A 14,662-nucleotide genomic window follows, 5' to 3' on the forward strand; every position below is an offset into this window, starting at 1 on the left:
ATTTTGTTTTTTGGTACTAGAAATAAATGGAATAGAATCTTCAGTTAGTGGTAGGCAGTCCTGTTTTGGAGTAGTAAAATTACAGTAGGATATATATTTTTTTGGTATTAGGGATTGAACCCAAGGGTCTTAATCACTGAGCCACATTCCCCAGCCCTTTTTATGTTTTATTTTGAAACAGGGTTTTGCTCATTTGTTTAGGCCCTCGCTAAGTTGCTGAGGCTGGCTTTGAACTTGGGATCCTCCCACATCAGCCTCCTGAGTCACTGAGATTACAGGTGTGTGCCATGGCTCCCAGCTAATAATTGACATGTTATTAAGGATGGTGTGTGGAATCTTATTTCACTGCACAGATTGGTTTTTTTTAAGAGTTGAGACCCAAATACTGATTCTTTTCAGCCTTTTGGGATATACTTACCTGTTATTATCCTGACCAATTGGATCAAATATTTAAAGCATAGACAATTCAACCCACTTTTTGGAGTCTTTCTTGAGTACTTGGTTGCAGATCAAGGGGAAAAAAAAGAAAAGAAAAAGTTGTTGAGAGAAAAAGTTTATCCTCTCACCCCCCCACACCAAAAGAAAATGGGTTTCAAAGTTATATCCAAAGTAATTATCACCAATTAAGTAATTATGTGGCCTTTTGCTAGATGTTATTGACTTGGATATAAAGTTTTAAAAAGAGAGTTATATTTGGGCTAGGAATGTAGCTAAGTGATAGAGGCCTTGCTTAAAATACATGAGCTCTTGTGTTCAATCCTCAGTACTGTCTGCTGTGTTTCCTTCCACCCCGAACTCCAGTTCACTTGAAACATTAGTAAGGTTCAGAAAAAATGCCTTCTATGATTTACCCAATTTTTAGCTAGATAACAATTTGAAAAGCAGTTGGTGGGGGAAATGGGTGTCTTCTTTTATCTTTGTAATTATTGTAGGTTTGATGGATCTTTTGAGGGAGGAAAAAGAGCCTCAAGCTTTCTTTTCAGATTCTAGTAATAAAACACTCTTGTTTTCTAAATATTTGCGTAATTTTAATTGATGCTTATTGACCACTTGTTAATAAGAAATACCAAATGGGACATTTGTAGATAAATGTTTGCAACAAAATATCTGGGCCTCTGTTCTGGTTAACAGGGCTTAAAAGAAGATACATTGTTTGAGGGATATTATGTAATTAAAATGTAATCCTAGCAAGACAAAAGTATTTTACATGCATGTAAACGCCCAAGGAGTTGTAGTTGCAGGCTCTTCTCAATAGTTGTTGATGTTATAGTAATTAGTTGTAGTCATGGCCCTCTTTTCACTCAGTGATTGGTAGCAACCAGAAGGTGAGGTTATGCAAATGGAGAGGCTAGCTTATTTAAATCAGAAAGCAAGGAAATGCTTCTGGATAGGTATATTGCATTCATTTCTTTGCAATAGTGTCCTTAAGACCAAAAAGCAAGTTTTGCTTCTTACTTGAAAAAAAAAATAGCCTTGCCTTTTCTTACATAGATTTGATTAACAACAGGAGACCAATCCACTTGATAGTTAGATTATTTATTTTAGAAGGTTATGGAGTATTCTTTTTCCTGCCTCAGCCTCTGGAGCCACTGGAATTATAAGCATGCACAGCTGTGCCCAGCTGTGGGAGGCTGTCACATCATGTGACCAGCGTTTTTCCCTCCTGATTGGTTGAGGCACTATCAGTCATCCCTGTTGATCTGGCTACTTTTAAGTGGCTGGAGATGGTAGCCCCAATCTTGAGGGTAGTAAAAATGCAGCCAAATGTGTCTCCATGCATGGGCGTGCCTTCCTCTTTCCCCAGGAATTGAGTTACCTTACCTGTCCTTGTAACCCTGCCCTTTTTGACCTTCATTGGATGGAAATTTCTAAAGAATCTAGAGTCCCCCCAATAAAAGTCCATTCCGAAACATGCTCACTCTCTCTCGCCAGCCTCTTATGATATTCCTCGCTTCCCCATTTAGGGAGCTTGAGGCTGAGGGCAGAGGAGCCGAATTTAAAGGTAAATGTGCATTTGTGTTTTATTTGATATCTTAGGAAATTCGCTTGAGAGATCTCTAGTTTAGCTGCCTCCGCTGGCCGTGGCCAGTACCCAGCCACTCCATATTCTTCTGAATAACAATGATAGGAATGGCATGTGACTCATGAGTCAATGCTTTTATTTTAAATGTCCATCAGAAATTTATGCCCTAACAGATTCATTTCTTTAAGAATAAATATAAAGGAGCATAAATATTCAACTGCCCAGTTTACCCTGTTGCCCTAGAAATGTCGTTTAGGGTTGTCTAATCCATTGCACCTATAGCTCTTTTTATTTTTTTTCTTAAAGTCATGGAGTTCTCCCCATCCCATCTCCCCCCCCTCCCCGGTTTCACTGTCCAGTCTAATTTTCCTGAGGTATGCTCCACCTTCTGGATTTGTCTGGTTAAGAGATTCTTTGTGGTGTGTTCTGTCTTCTATAGTTTCAAAGTTAGTTTCAAAGCCTTGCTGGATTTGAGTTAAATATGTTTAACTCGAATAAATACATCCATATGTGAGGTGGTGATGTATCTGGAAGATTGACCATTAGCCATGTTAAGTTTTACCATTGTATTAGAGCAACACTGGTGCAGTTCATCCCCCATAACCTGATGCTTTTATTCTTCTTCCAGTTTGGCATTATCATTCTCAAATTGTGTTTCCTGGACCAGCAACATTAGCATCACCAGCAGCAGCAGCATCACCTGGGAACTTGTTAGAAATGCAAATTCATGGACCCTTCCCTCACCTACTGAATCAGAATGTCTGGGGATGGGACCCAGGAAACTGTGTTTAAACAAGCTTTCCAGATGATTCTTATGATTCTTAGACTGGAATCACTAGTAGCTGAAGTTCAGGCTTGGAAAGAATGTGCTGCTAATACATTCTTGACTGAAAATTCTCCATATTCTCTCTTAGAGGTAGGTTTACAGCGGGCTCACTTGGAAGCACTAAAATCTCCTAGCTTAGTAAAATATGTGGTCTATCATATACAAAAATCACATCATTACATATGAATCTGTGTTCTGAATTGTTTTTAGCAATCTTAAATTATTTTTGGATACCTGTTGGCATTCAGTGTCTAAAGACCATGTTCTCATTTAAGTTCCTCTATCTTTGTTGAAATTGTACTTTTAAACTTAGTTTTACTTCACTACCAGATTAGAAAGCACCTATTTCATAAAGTGCTTTATCTGTACTTTTTTATTATATTTTTTTCTAAGCTGATGCTCATGCACCATCACTAGAGTCTGTGATATATTGCATATTTTTTAAAGAGAGAGTGAGAGAGGAGAGAGAGAGAGAGAGAGAGAGAGAGAGAGAGAGAGAATTTTTTGATATTTATTTTTTAGTTATCGGCGGACACAACATTCTTGTTTGTACGTGGTGCTGAGAATCGAACCGGGCCGCACGCATGCCAGGCGAGCGTGCTACCACTTGAGCCACATCCCCAGCCCTATATTGCATATTTTTACCTATTTAATTGAATCTGGAATCAAAGTAAATATTTTGTAAGCAATCCTGTCTTCCTTTCCTTTCCCCATTCTTCCTTCTTTCCTTTTTTCAATAGACTAGTCTTTTATTTAGCTTTATCTGAAACCCATTTTGCTGATGTTTGTGCTTTGTCCCACATTAGGTGCTGTGTCCTCAATGTGATATTGACCTTTTGGGATTGAAAAGGAAGCAGAGAAAGTTAAAGGAGCCCTTGCCAAGTGGGAAAGAAGAAAAGCGCCAAATTGGAGAGTTTGAGTGACCTGGAGAGGGCTTTAAGTGAAAGCAAAGAGACTGCTTCAGCTGTGCGTAGTAGGGTTTTTTCTTCTCCTTTATTATTGGAATATTATTGATATATATATATATATATATATATATATATATATATATATATATATATATATATATACATACATAGTAGTTGTAGATGGACAGAATGCCTTTATTTTATTTGTTTATTTTTAATGTGGTGCTAAGGATCGAATCCAGTGCCTCACACATGCTAGGCAAGAGCTCTGCTGCTGAGCTACAGCCCCAGCCTTGGGAAGGATAATTTTTAACCCTTTCAGATATACAGGTATACTGGGAAGGCAAGTAGAATAAAGTGCTCAGTTTTATTAGAAATTGTCAAGTATAAAAGATTTATACTTCCCAGGATACCTGGCATGGTAGCACATGCCTATAATCTCAACTACTTAGGAGGCTGAGGCAAGAGTGTCACAAGACCAGATTTGGCAACATAGACTATCTCACAAAACAAAAACAACAACATCATAAACAAAACCAAAAAACCTGACCAACACAGAAAGATGTCAGGGATGGGGGGAATTAGCTTAGTGGTAAAGTGCTTGTCTGGCATTCACAAGGCTCTGGGTTTGATGCCCAGCACTGCTTATCTGAGTCTGACCTGCATTTAGTAAAACTGTTGATTCAAGATATCATCTTCAAGTTAATGAGTCAAGTCAAGCTCATGTTCAATGAACAGTATTAGGTAAAAGAAGATAGCTGCATGATTTGGAAGCTGTTTTTGTGTGGCTCTGGGAATTGAACCCAGAGCTTTCCACATGCTAAGCAAGCACTCTACTATAAAACTATACTCCCAGCCTGATTTGGATGCTTTTATTGGCACAAAGTATGGCCCATTACAGAGCAGGAATACATCACCTGTTGCTTAAGGATGGGATAAGTTCTGGGAAGGGTGAACATCATAGAGGTGTACCCTTACAACTAATAGGGCTACAGTGTCAGTAGGCAGTATAATCTTACAGGAACACTGTCATATATACAGTCTATTGTTGACCATAACATTATGTAGCAAGCAACCTGATGTTGGAATGTGACTGAATGGGTTCATCTTTGGGCCAGGGCACCTTTTCTCCTGTTTGCTTTTTTGTAGCTCACTGACCTCTTATGATCGATGTGGTATTGCATTGGTTTATTTATATATTTGACACATTGTTTCTTTGGGGTATATGTATATATTTCTGCAACCCAAGCACTATTTTGGTGTAGTTACTGTAGTTCTCAGATATAATAGTGAACTACACTATTATATCTGTGCTTCATTTTTGTAAAGACTGAGTCATAGTCCCTTTTCCCTGAAATGCATATATGTCTGTCTGAAACTTTGTGTGTAGTCAGTCTCTGCCCATCTAGTCCATGGACTCTGGTTTAAGAGCTCCTCCTATGCACGCATGGCAGAACCCTGAAAGGTCAGTCACTTGATTTCCATTTTTTGGTTACAAGAGGACACCTTGTTATTAGATAACATATATATTGCTGAACATCATGTTCATTTTCAATAAGATTTTTTAAAGAAATATATCACAGGTTTGTTACTTAGTATACTTTTGGAACTATTTTTTCTTGCCCCCCCATAGATTTTTCTTCCTCAATCTCAAAAAGAGACAATAATTCATTCTGGTCTTATAATTCATGGTGTGACTGAAGGAGGATGGGTGGATATGATCACTAGGAATGGTTTCACCTTTGACAAATTAACATTTTAGAGACTTGAGAAAATAGAATAGGTCCTGCATCTGATAGCTTTTTAAAAAATCTGTTTCCCTTCATGTATCTGTTTTCTTTTAGTAATGTGCTAGAGGAGGGCTTTAATGGTCCAGCTTTTGATTGAGGTTATGGCCAACTCTGACATGGTACAAATTTGAATTTGCCACCTTTATACTCTACTTTTACTTCATGATGGATAGTGAATAAATCTGTAATGCTTGGGCTTGCTTATTTACTGGAGGCCTTATAGATAGAAAGTGCTTTATTCTCTGCATATAAAAAGTTTCACTTGTGGGCAGATTTAAATGGTCATTTCAGCTTAATAACTATGAAGTTGATTGTGTTTGTTTTCAAGACAAGGTGACTAAACTCTGCTGGGTGCTGGCTTTCTTTAATAAAGAAGAAAGGCTTTATGAATACATTCAACTTGCTGCAGAACAGCAGCTTTGCAGTTTACTTGTTGTTGTGTTTGCATTAAATGATCTTAGTTTAGTATGCATGTGTACATGTAATAAAATCTGAGCTGGACGTGGTGGTAAACACCTGTATGAGCAACTCTGGAAGCTGAGGAAGAAGGATTAAAAATTCAAAGCCAGCCTCAGCAATTTAGCAAGGCTCTGAGCAATTTAGTGAGACCCTGCCTCAAAAAAAAGGCTGGGGACATGGTTCAGTGGTTAAGCACCCCTGAGTTCAATCCCTGGTACGGAAAAGAAAGAAAGAAGGAGGAGAGAGAGGGAGGGAGGGAGGAAAAAAATAAATCTGGTTAAAAGGTTTCTTTTTTTTTCTTTTTTAATGAGGACTCTAGTTTCATTGCCTGTAATTGCTGTACTCAGCACACATGGAAGACCTCAGCATTGAAGAGCAGTTAGACATACACTACTACTATGTAATGGCTGGCCTAAGAGACCTCTATCTCATGTACCTTTCTAGAAGAATGCAAAAGCTAATGGGACTGAAAACAAGTGGAGAGCCTCAGAAATGAGCTCACATGGAGTATAAAAAAAGTCTCTATTTACAGAGAAGTAAATTTTCTAGGAGATAAATGTACATAGATGTTGGATTTTTAAGAAGTGATGTATGTTAAGTAATTGCTCATACTGTGCTTCCTATGCCCCAGGCAGAGTGATCTATCTCACGTATCACAGCTAATCATCATTGCGGTCCTGTGAGGTGCACACTATTTTCATCTCTATTTTATAGAGAGTGGAATATGTTCCCCACAGTTCCTTGCACTACAATGTGAGGCTGAGCCAGGCTTTGAATGCAGATAAATTACTGTGGGGCCCTTTCTGTTAACTACTAGGACCTTGAGTTCTGGGGAAGTCAATTTCTTTATGATACCATCCTCTCTTTTCAGATGGCAACACTTGGGGAAGCTCGCCTAAGGGAAATGGAAGCTTTGCAGTCTCTTAGACTTGCCAATGAAGGGAAGTTGCTGTCACCTGCCCAAGATGTGGAGATGAAAGTCTGCCTATGTCAGAAGGCCCCAGCTACCCCTATGATCCAGTGTGAACTCTGCATGGATGCTTTCCACACTAGCTGTGTGGCGGTACCCAGTATTTCTCAAAGCCTCCGAATCTGGCTTTGTCCCCGTTGTCGGAGGTCAGAGAAACCTCCATTAGAGAAAATTCTTCCCTTGCTGGCCTCCCTGCAGCGAATCCGAGTTCGCCTTCCTGAGGGAGATGCACTTCGATACATGATCGAAAGAACCGTGAACTGGCAACACAGAGCCCAGCAACTGCTCTCGTCAGGGAATCTAAAATTTGTGCAAGACCGTGTGGGCTCAGGACTGTTATATAGCAGATGGCAAGCCTCAGCAGGACAGGTGTCAGAGACCAACAAGGTGAGTCTGGACTCCTCAGGTTTTGGGAATCTCTGTACCTTTCTCCTGATCCTGGTGTCACTAGCTATGGTGTCACTGTTTGTTCCCTTGGTAATCACTTTGTGTTACCAGCACTCGTGGCACCTACAGCTTCCTACTTGAAGGATGTGCTCATCTGCCATATCCTTTTAGTTTCCTCTGGTCCTAATAGTTGTTGCCTAGGCATTCCATTTCCACAGAACAAATGTTCACCTTTTCATATATACAAGTATTTTTTCCATTTATATGTCTGTTAACCCAAATGTGTATTTCATGTGTGTATATATCTTTTTAAAAAAAATTTAGTTGTTAATGGACCTTTATTTCATTAATTTGTATGTGGTACTGAGAATCAATCCCAATGCCTTGCATATGCTAAGCAAATGCTTTGCCACTGAGCCGCAACCCCAGCCCATATGTGTGTATTTTAAATTATTGTTTGACTACAAATTTGGCACCTGCCCCCTTTTTCCCTCATGGAATTTGCTGAGAGTGGAAGAGCTTTTGCCTTCTGTGTATTCAGCCTTTGAGAAAGAATAATTTTTGGAAGTATTGGAGTCCTTTATTTCTTCAGTAGAAAGGCTGTGGGTTTCAATACCTTGTGCATTCTTTCTGCCAAAGCCAGATTCCCTGACCATCACTGGAAGGGGTAGGCCGTTTTCTGTCTTCCTCCATTGAAGCTGCAGGAGAAGAATGTGAAGATACCAGGAAAGCACAGTCAGAATGACAATAGTCAGTCTTTTTATAATTTGACTTTTAAATCTAGTACGTATTTCTCTATCTGAGATAATTATAGTGCTCTTGTGCCATTAAGAACAGACATGAACTAAATGAATTAAATCTTCAGCAACTTAAGGGTTAAGGAACCAAAAATGCCCTTGTCATATTTGTTTCCTTGGTTTTTGTGTTTTTATTTCTTTCCAGGCCTTAAAAATACAGTGCCTGGCATATACCAGATGATCAATTCAATACTCACTGCATAGATAAATTGGAGCTATCTATATCGTGGAATTGCTTGTGTTTTTTTTTTACACAGGGTTTGCTAGGATTATATCAGTAAAGGCAAAGGACACAACTGTTATTTATTAAATCATGGTCGAAGAAATGTTTCCCTATTTCCTTTAAATACAGGAGAAGAATATAGGGAGGTGAATGTGAATGATTCTGACAAATTCTCCTTTGATCTGTTCAGAGCGGTACTTGACTACGTTTATTGTATTGTAATCTTCAATAAGGATAATTACATAGGTTATATGATTGTTCTCAGAGAAAGTGGCTTATTTCCCAGTGGTCTTCTTTACCTTTCTGAATTCAGTCCAAGTAAAACTGGGAAGATTAAAGGCTTGGTCTTCCTGACAAAGAATTGTTGAGTTAGTCAGTTTAGAAACACCAGGAGACTCTTCAGTTTGGGAGAATTAGTCTTTCTTTTTCCCAGTTACCTTCCTGATAACCCAAGTTACTTTCCTTTGGTTGGTGCCAGTATTTTTAATCCTGAAAAGGCCTTGTTGTAAGATGTTTTTCTTCCATTAGGTATCTCAGCCTCCTGGTACAACCTCTTTTTCCTTGCCTGATGACTGGGAAAATAGGACCTCATATTTACACTCTCCCTTCTCTACTGGACGGAGTTGTGTCCCTCTCCATGGTTTGTGTATCATTATTATCATTACTACTACTACTACTACTACTACTACTACTACTACTACTAGTACTACTACTACTACTACTACTGCTCTTTTGAGGGCTGGAGAGTAACAGGTCATCTAGATATAACCAAGTCTTTTGTTGTAGAGGATCAGGTACAATAAAAAACTTTATCCTTCCATTAGGGAGGTTGAGGCAAGAAGACCGTAAGTTCAAGGCTAGCCTGGGAAACTTATTGAGACCCTGTCTCAAATAAAAAATAAAAAGGGCTAGAGATGTAGCTCAGTGGTAGGGAAAAAATAAAATGAAAATCAGCTTTGAGCCCCCTTTCTTTCTCTTCCTTTTGGTACAAGCTAGCAGCTTGTTTCTGAGTTTTCTAGTAGAAGCTGTCAGGGTAGAGGTACTGTCTTTTAGGGATGGAACCCAGGATGCTCTACCACTGAGCTACATCCCAACACCTTTTATTTTTTTGCTACCCGGGATTGAACCCAGGGGCACTTAACCATTAACCACATCCCCAGCCCTTTTTAAAAATAGTTTTTTAGTTGTATATGGACACAGTATCTTTATTTTTAGTGCTGAGGATTGAATGCAGGGCCTCACACATTCCAGGCAAGTGCTCTACTACTGAATTACAATTCTAGCCCCACGCCAGTCCTTTAGAGACAGGGTCTCAATGAGTTGCTTAGGGCCTCACTGAGTTGCTGAGGCTGGCTTTAAAATTTTCCTCTGTCTCAGCCTCTCTAACCACTGGGATTACAGGCTTGCACCCCATGCCCAGCCCTTTTATTTTTTTACTTGGAGACTGGGTTTCAAGTTCCTGTGGGTCTTGATGAATTGCTGAGGCTGACCTCAAACTTGGCAATCCTTCTGTCTCTGCCTTCCAAAATACTGGGATTACAGGCATGTACCACTGCACCCAGCAGAACTTCATTGTTAAATGTAGGATATGGGTTAATGTGCATTCACTAGATAGGGAAGAGGGATAATGTTTAAGTTTTAAAAGTGCGAAAGAAACAGAGAGAAAGGCCTTGTCTATTGCTTTCAGGGACAGAAGGATCAGTCCCGTACAACTAATAATTAAGCAGAAAGTATTTAAGTCAGGTGCTAAGTCATGGACTGTCTTATTAAATTACCTAAGAGATTTGTGGAGGATCTCAGAGATAATACACATTTAAAACCTACACCATCCCAATTTATTTGGAATCAAATTCAGGGCCTCATGCATGCTAGCAGATGCTGCACCACTGATTTACACCCAGCCCTTTAAAAAAATTTTCTTTTGAGACAGAGTCTTGCTAAGTTACCCAGGCTGCTTTTGAACTTGTGATCCTTCTGCCTCAGCCTGCTGAGTAGCTAGAGTTACAGGTGTGCCCCACTATGCCTGGCCTACCTTCCTTTTCTTACTTATAAATGACTACCCCATGATTTCTGCCAAAAGCTGCAGTTGGAATCCTGAGCCTTCATCACTCCTTCTCAGTGTGCATCTAGTCTTGTGGTCAGAGCCCCTTGATCCACTCAGATTATTCATGCCCTGAGCTAGCAGCTTGTTTCTGAGTTTTCTAGTAGAGCTTTCAGGGTGGAGGTACTGTCTTTTCTGTATTAGCAATTAGCAAAGTGATGAAGTGAATACTTCTCTAGTAATAATGAGTCTTAGGAAATCTAGTTTAGGGCTTTGGGCACATTAAGTGAACTTAGCTTGAACTGAATGCCATTTAAGGAGGATAGAGGGTGGAAGTGTTATGAAAGGCAGTCCTTCTGTAAATTTCATAGGCCTGAATGCACATGTGTGAACACTCTTTGTTGTCATCCTTTTGATTGGGTCTGGTCTTAAACAGGCATCAGTCCAGAAGTGAATGAGCTATTGATGGAAGCCCAGTTGCTCCAGGTATCCCTTCCTGAAATTCAGAAACTTTACCAGACTCTACTTGCAAAGCCAAGCCCTGCTCAGCAAACTGACCGAAACTCACCAGTTAGACCCAGCAGTGAGAAGGTGAGTGTCTAAGGCTGCTGGAGGCAGCAGAAGCACAAAGGCTTTGAGATGATATTTTTAATCCACAAAAGGGTGCCTGGTGTCTGCCTTATAGCTTGCTCTTAAGGGTGTCCGTGAGAAGGTAGGCACCAGCCACCATTTGCTACAGTTTAAGCTTATGGCCTGTGTTTGGGTCTTGTTTGAGGTGACTGTGTGAATTTCTTTTTTTTTATTTCTTTTTAGTAAGGTGTATGTTTCATCATTACCATGTGATAATAGTGAGAGTTAGTGGTTTTTTTGTCCTATCACAGAAATACTAAGAGGTGAAAATATAATTATATCTGAGAGGGCTTTTAATTATAACAATTTCAAAAATCAAAGATAATTCCAGAGTCAACATTGAACAAATGCTTTTGTTACCCCCTGAACAAGGCAGCTGGTGTGAAGATTGAGGATGCTCATCTTGAATGCTGGCTGACTTGAAGGGTTCTCTACACTATCCTATTTCTTAGCCTAGTTAAGGGCACTATTTCTGCTTCCTTCTAGTGAACTAACTGACCTGGCACTTCAGGCCCCTGAAAATAGTCAGGATAGAAACTTACCAGGAAGACTGAAGCCATATTAGGGAAGAATCTCATGAAAGATAATACAAGGGCTAATACCAGCATTTAGGATTTATTTTTCATTATGATAGCAAATAATATAGCACCATTATTATTATTTAATACTTTTATTAGTTGTTGGCAGACCTTTATTTTATTTATTTATATGTGGTGCTGAGAATCAAACCCAGTGCCTCACAGATGCTAGGCAAGTGCTCTACCACTGAGCCACAATCCCAGCCCCTAGCACCATTATTGTGTTCAGATAATGTTTCTATGAGGGGTAGGGGTGTATGGTTTTAAAGAAGGAACTAATAGCCTGGTTCCATAGGAGCCAGCAGATCAAAGGGTAGACATAAACACCCAGATAGAAACTATGTAAGTGGCCAGTCACTCCCTGATTTGATGAAAAGAATCTTTGGAAGGATCTTGCATCTCCTGGTGCTGGTTGAGTAATTTAAGGCAAATCATTATTTTTTCCTAGTCTTCTTTGTAGCACTAACAAAGAGGAAGGAAGGAAGTTAAAGTCAAATGGTTGTCCACAGAATTGGAGGGGGAAGGTGGTGGTGATGTTTAGGATGCAGGATATTCACAAGGGGAATAATTTGGTTTTTTATTCACCTATTTTCCCTTTCTGTGGTCCTGGGGATTGAATCTGGGGCCTTGCACATTTCAGGCAGGTGCTCAACTGCAGAGCTACATCCTCACCCCTTTTTATTTTGAGACAATGACTTACTAAGTTGTCCAGACTCGTATTGAACTTGTGTTCCTTCTGCCTCAGCCTCCTAAGTAGCTGGGATTACAGGTGTGTGCCACCATGCCAGGCTCATTCGCCCATTTCCTTTAGCTTCACTAATTTTAGTAGTAGGGACACTGTAGGCTAAAATTGAATTTGCTCATCTTCCACCCAGAATGATTGCTGTCGAGGAAAGAGAGATGGAATCAACAATCTTGAGAGGAAACTGAAGAGACTCCTGGAGAGAGAAGGCCTCTCCAGTGAACGGTGGGATCGAGTTAAAAAAATGAGGACGCCCAAAAAGAAGAAAATCAAACTGAGCCACCCTAAGGACATGAACAATTTCAAGTTAGAGAGAGAGAGTGTAGCTATGAGTTAGTTCGTTCTGCTGAAACTCATTCCCTGCCCTCAGACACGTCCTATTCGGAACAGGAAGACTCTGAGGATGAAGATGCCATCTGTCCTGCTGCAAGCTGCCTGCAGCCAGGAGGAGATGAGGTCAGTGAGGTTTGGGCCGTAGAGGACGTGCTTTCCCTTAACTCAGAAACCCTGTAAGCTAGACCTCATCTCGCTGGGGCTTTCTCTTCTGCTTATCTGCTTTGAGCTGATCTGAATGGATTGCTCAGTCCTCCCCCCACTGATATTTCTGCTCTTACCATCGTTCCTGGTTCTCCTCCCTTCTCTTGAAGAAACTCTCTTTCTTCCCTTTTTCCTTTTCTTGCTCCGCCAGCTTTCACCGTCCCGGCGCTAAGAAGGCGGGAGGGATGCTGACGTAATGCCCTTTTGCTTACTGTCACAGGGCAGCACTGTCTTAACCCCAAAGCAGTCACGACTTGAAGATGACTTTGACTCGGTTGCTTTGGCTGGTGGGCCAGCTACACTCGTTTGGTCCCAGTGGTGGGACGGTGGCTGTTAATGGCAAACGGCCTGAATATCTTGAGGCTGGCCTGCCCAAATTTGAATGGCATTCTTTCCTCTGAACACCCCATCTTCCTGCTCTTTGTAACCAGGTGGACTGGGTCCAGTGTGATGGCAGCTGCAATCAGTGGTTTCATGAGGTCTGTGTTGGTGTTTCTCCAGAGATGGCAGAGAAAGAAGACTACATCTGTGTGCGCTGTACTGGGAAGGAAGCACCAAGCCGAAAGTAAAAACAAAACAAACACCCCCACTTAATGTAATTCAGGACTCCAACCAAGAAGATTTCCTCAAATCTCAGCAAAGCTACAGGACTGGTGTTCAAGCCAGTCTGTACATGGTGCTATTTCTATTCCTCATGGGATCATTTTTCCAGAACTCTTTGAAAAAAAGAAAAAACAACTAAAAAAATTTTTGACACTTTTTGTATTTTTTTCCTTAAGAGCTGTTTGTGGTTGTTGAGGTTTGAAACGCTGACTGTTTTTTGCAGGGGTTTCCACCAATTTGGAAGGCATTGAAGATTGCACCTTTTCATGTACCTTTTCATGTACAGCATTGAAATTGTACCTCTGTCTGGGATTTACCAGATTAAGACCCAACTCAGTTTCAGTGCCCAGAGGGGCACCAGAAATTCCAGTAAATCCTCATTTGAGGAATCCTTCTCTTGTTTACTCTGTTACCACATTGGGGATTTTTAGTTTTTCCACTTTTGGGATTTTTGTTTGTTTCTTCCTTTCTTTATCCACTTTTCTTTTTTCTGGTAGACTAGGTTTATTTATCTGAGCAATAACTTCTATGTTGGTTTCAGGGCTGGAATTAAAACAAAACAAAACAAACTCCTGAACAGTGTGTTGGTGCTTTAGCATTTGGTTGATGTACAGAACGCAAATGTGTAGTTTCTAGTGTCACTGATGAACTAGTGATGTAGAAAAGAGACTGCTCTGTAAATAATTTCCACAGCTGTATTTTGGCTTTCTCCCTGCCCATTCCTCCCTCCCCTATTTTTTGGTAGCTTGTATCAAATGTTGCAGTTTATATTGTGGAATAAATCCTTGGTCCTAATACTACACTATATGCTGGTTATTTAGAGTCATTAGAACAGCTTCCTTTGCTCCTCTGCCTTGTGGGCTTGCAGAACCAGAAGGGGTCGCTTGCCTTGACTTCTGCCCAGCCAGGCTGTGGTGGCAGTGAGTGTATGCCTGCGAACAACATGGGGGTTTCTTCTTTCGCATCCTGCTCTTTTTGGTGGGTCATATGCCTCCAGGCCCCACTAAAAGAACCCCTCAGTCTTTGAAGACTAGAACCTGTCTTTAAAGCCATGCTCTATTTTAATAAACACTTCAGAATGTTGGTGAGTCAACCCTCAAGTCAGCCCTCCTTGTGGAAATGACACCTATTATGTTTCAGTTGACAGG

At 40.4% G+C, this 14,662-nt stretch overlaps 1 pseudogene; it reads left to right on the plus strand.

Annotated features, from left to right (window-relative positions):
- Positions 1 to 13,762, plus strand: part of LOC143388133 (lysine-specific demethylase 5B-like) — a 58,822-nt pseudogene extending 45,060 nt beyond the window's left edge.
- Positions 13,763 to 14,662: the final 900 nt, after the last annotated feature.

This window comes from Callospermophilus lateralis, unplaced genomic scaffold (assembly GCF_048772815.1).
Source record: "Callospermophilus lateralis isolate mCalLat2 unplaced genomic scaffold, mCalLat2.hap1 Scaffold_122, whole genome shotgun sequence".
Taxonomy (NCBI): domain Eukaryota; kingdom Metazoa; phylum Chordata; class Mammalia; order Rodentia; family Sciuridae; genus Callospermophilus; species Callospermophilus lateralis.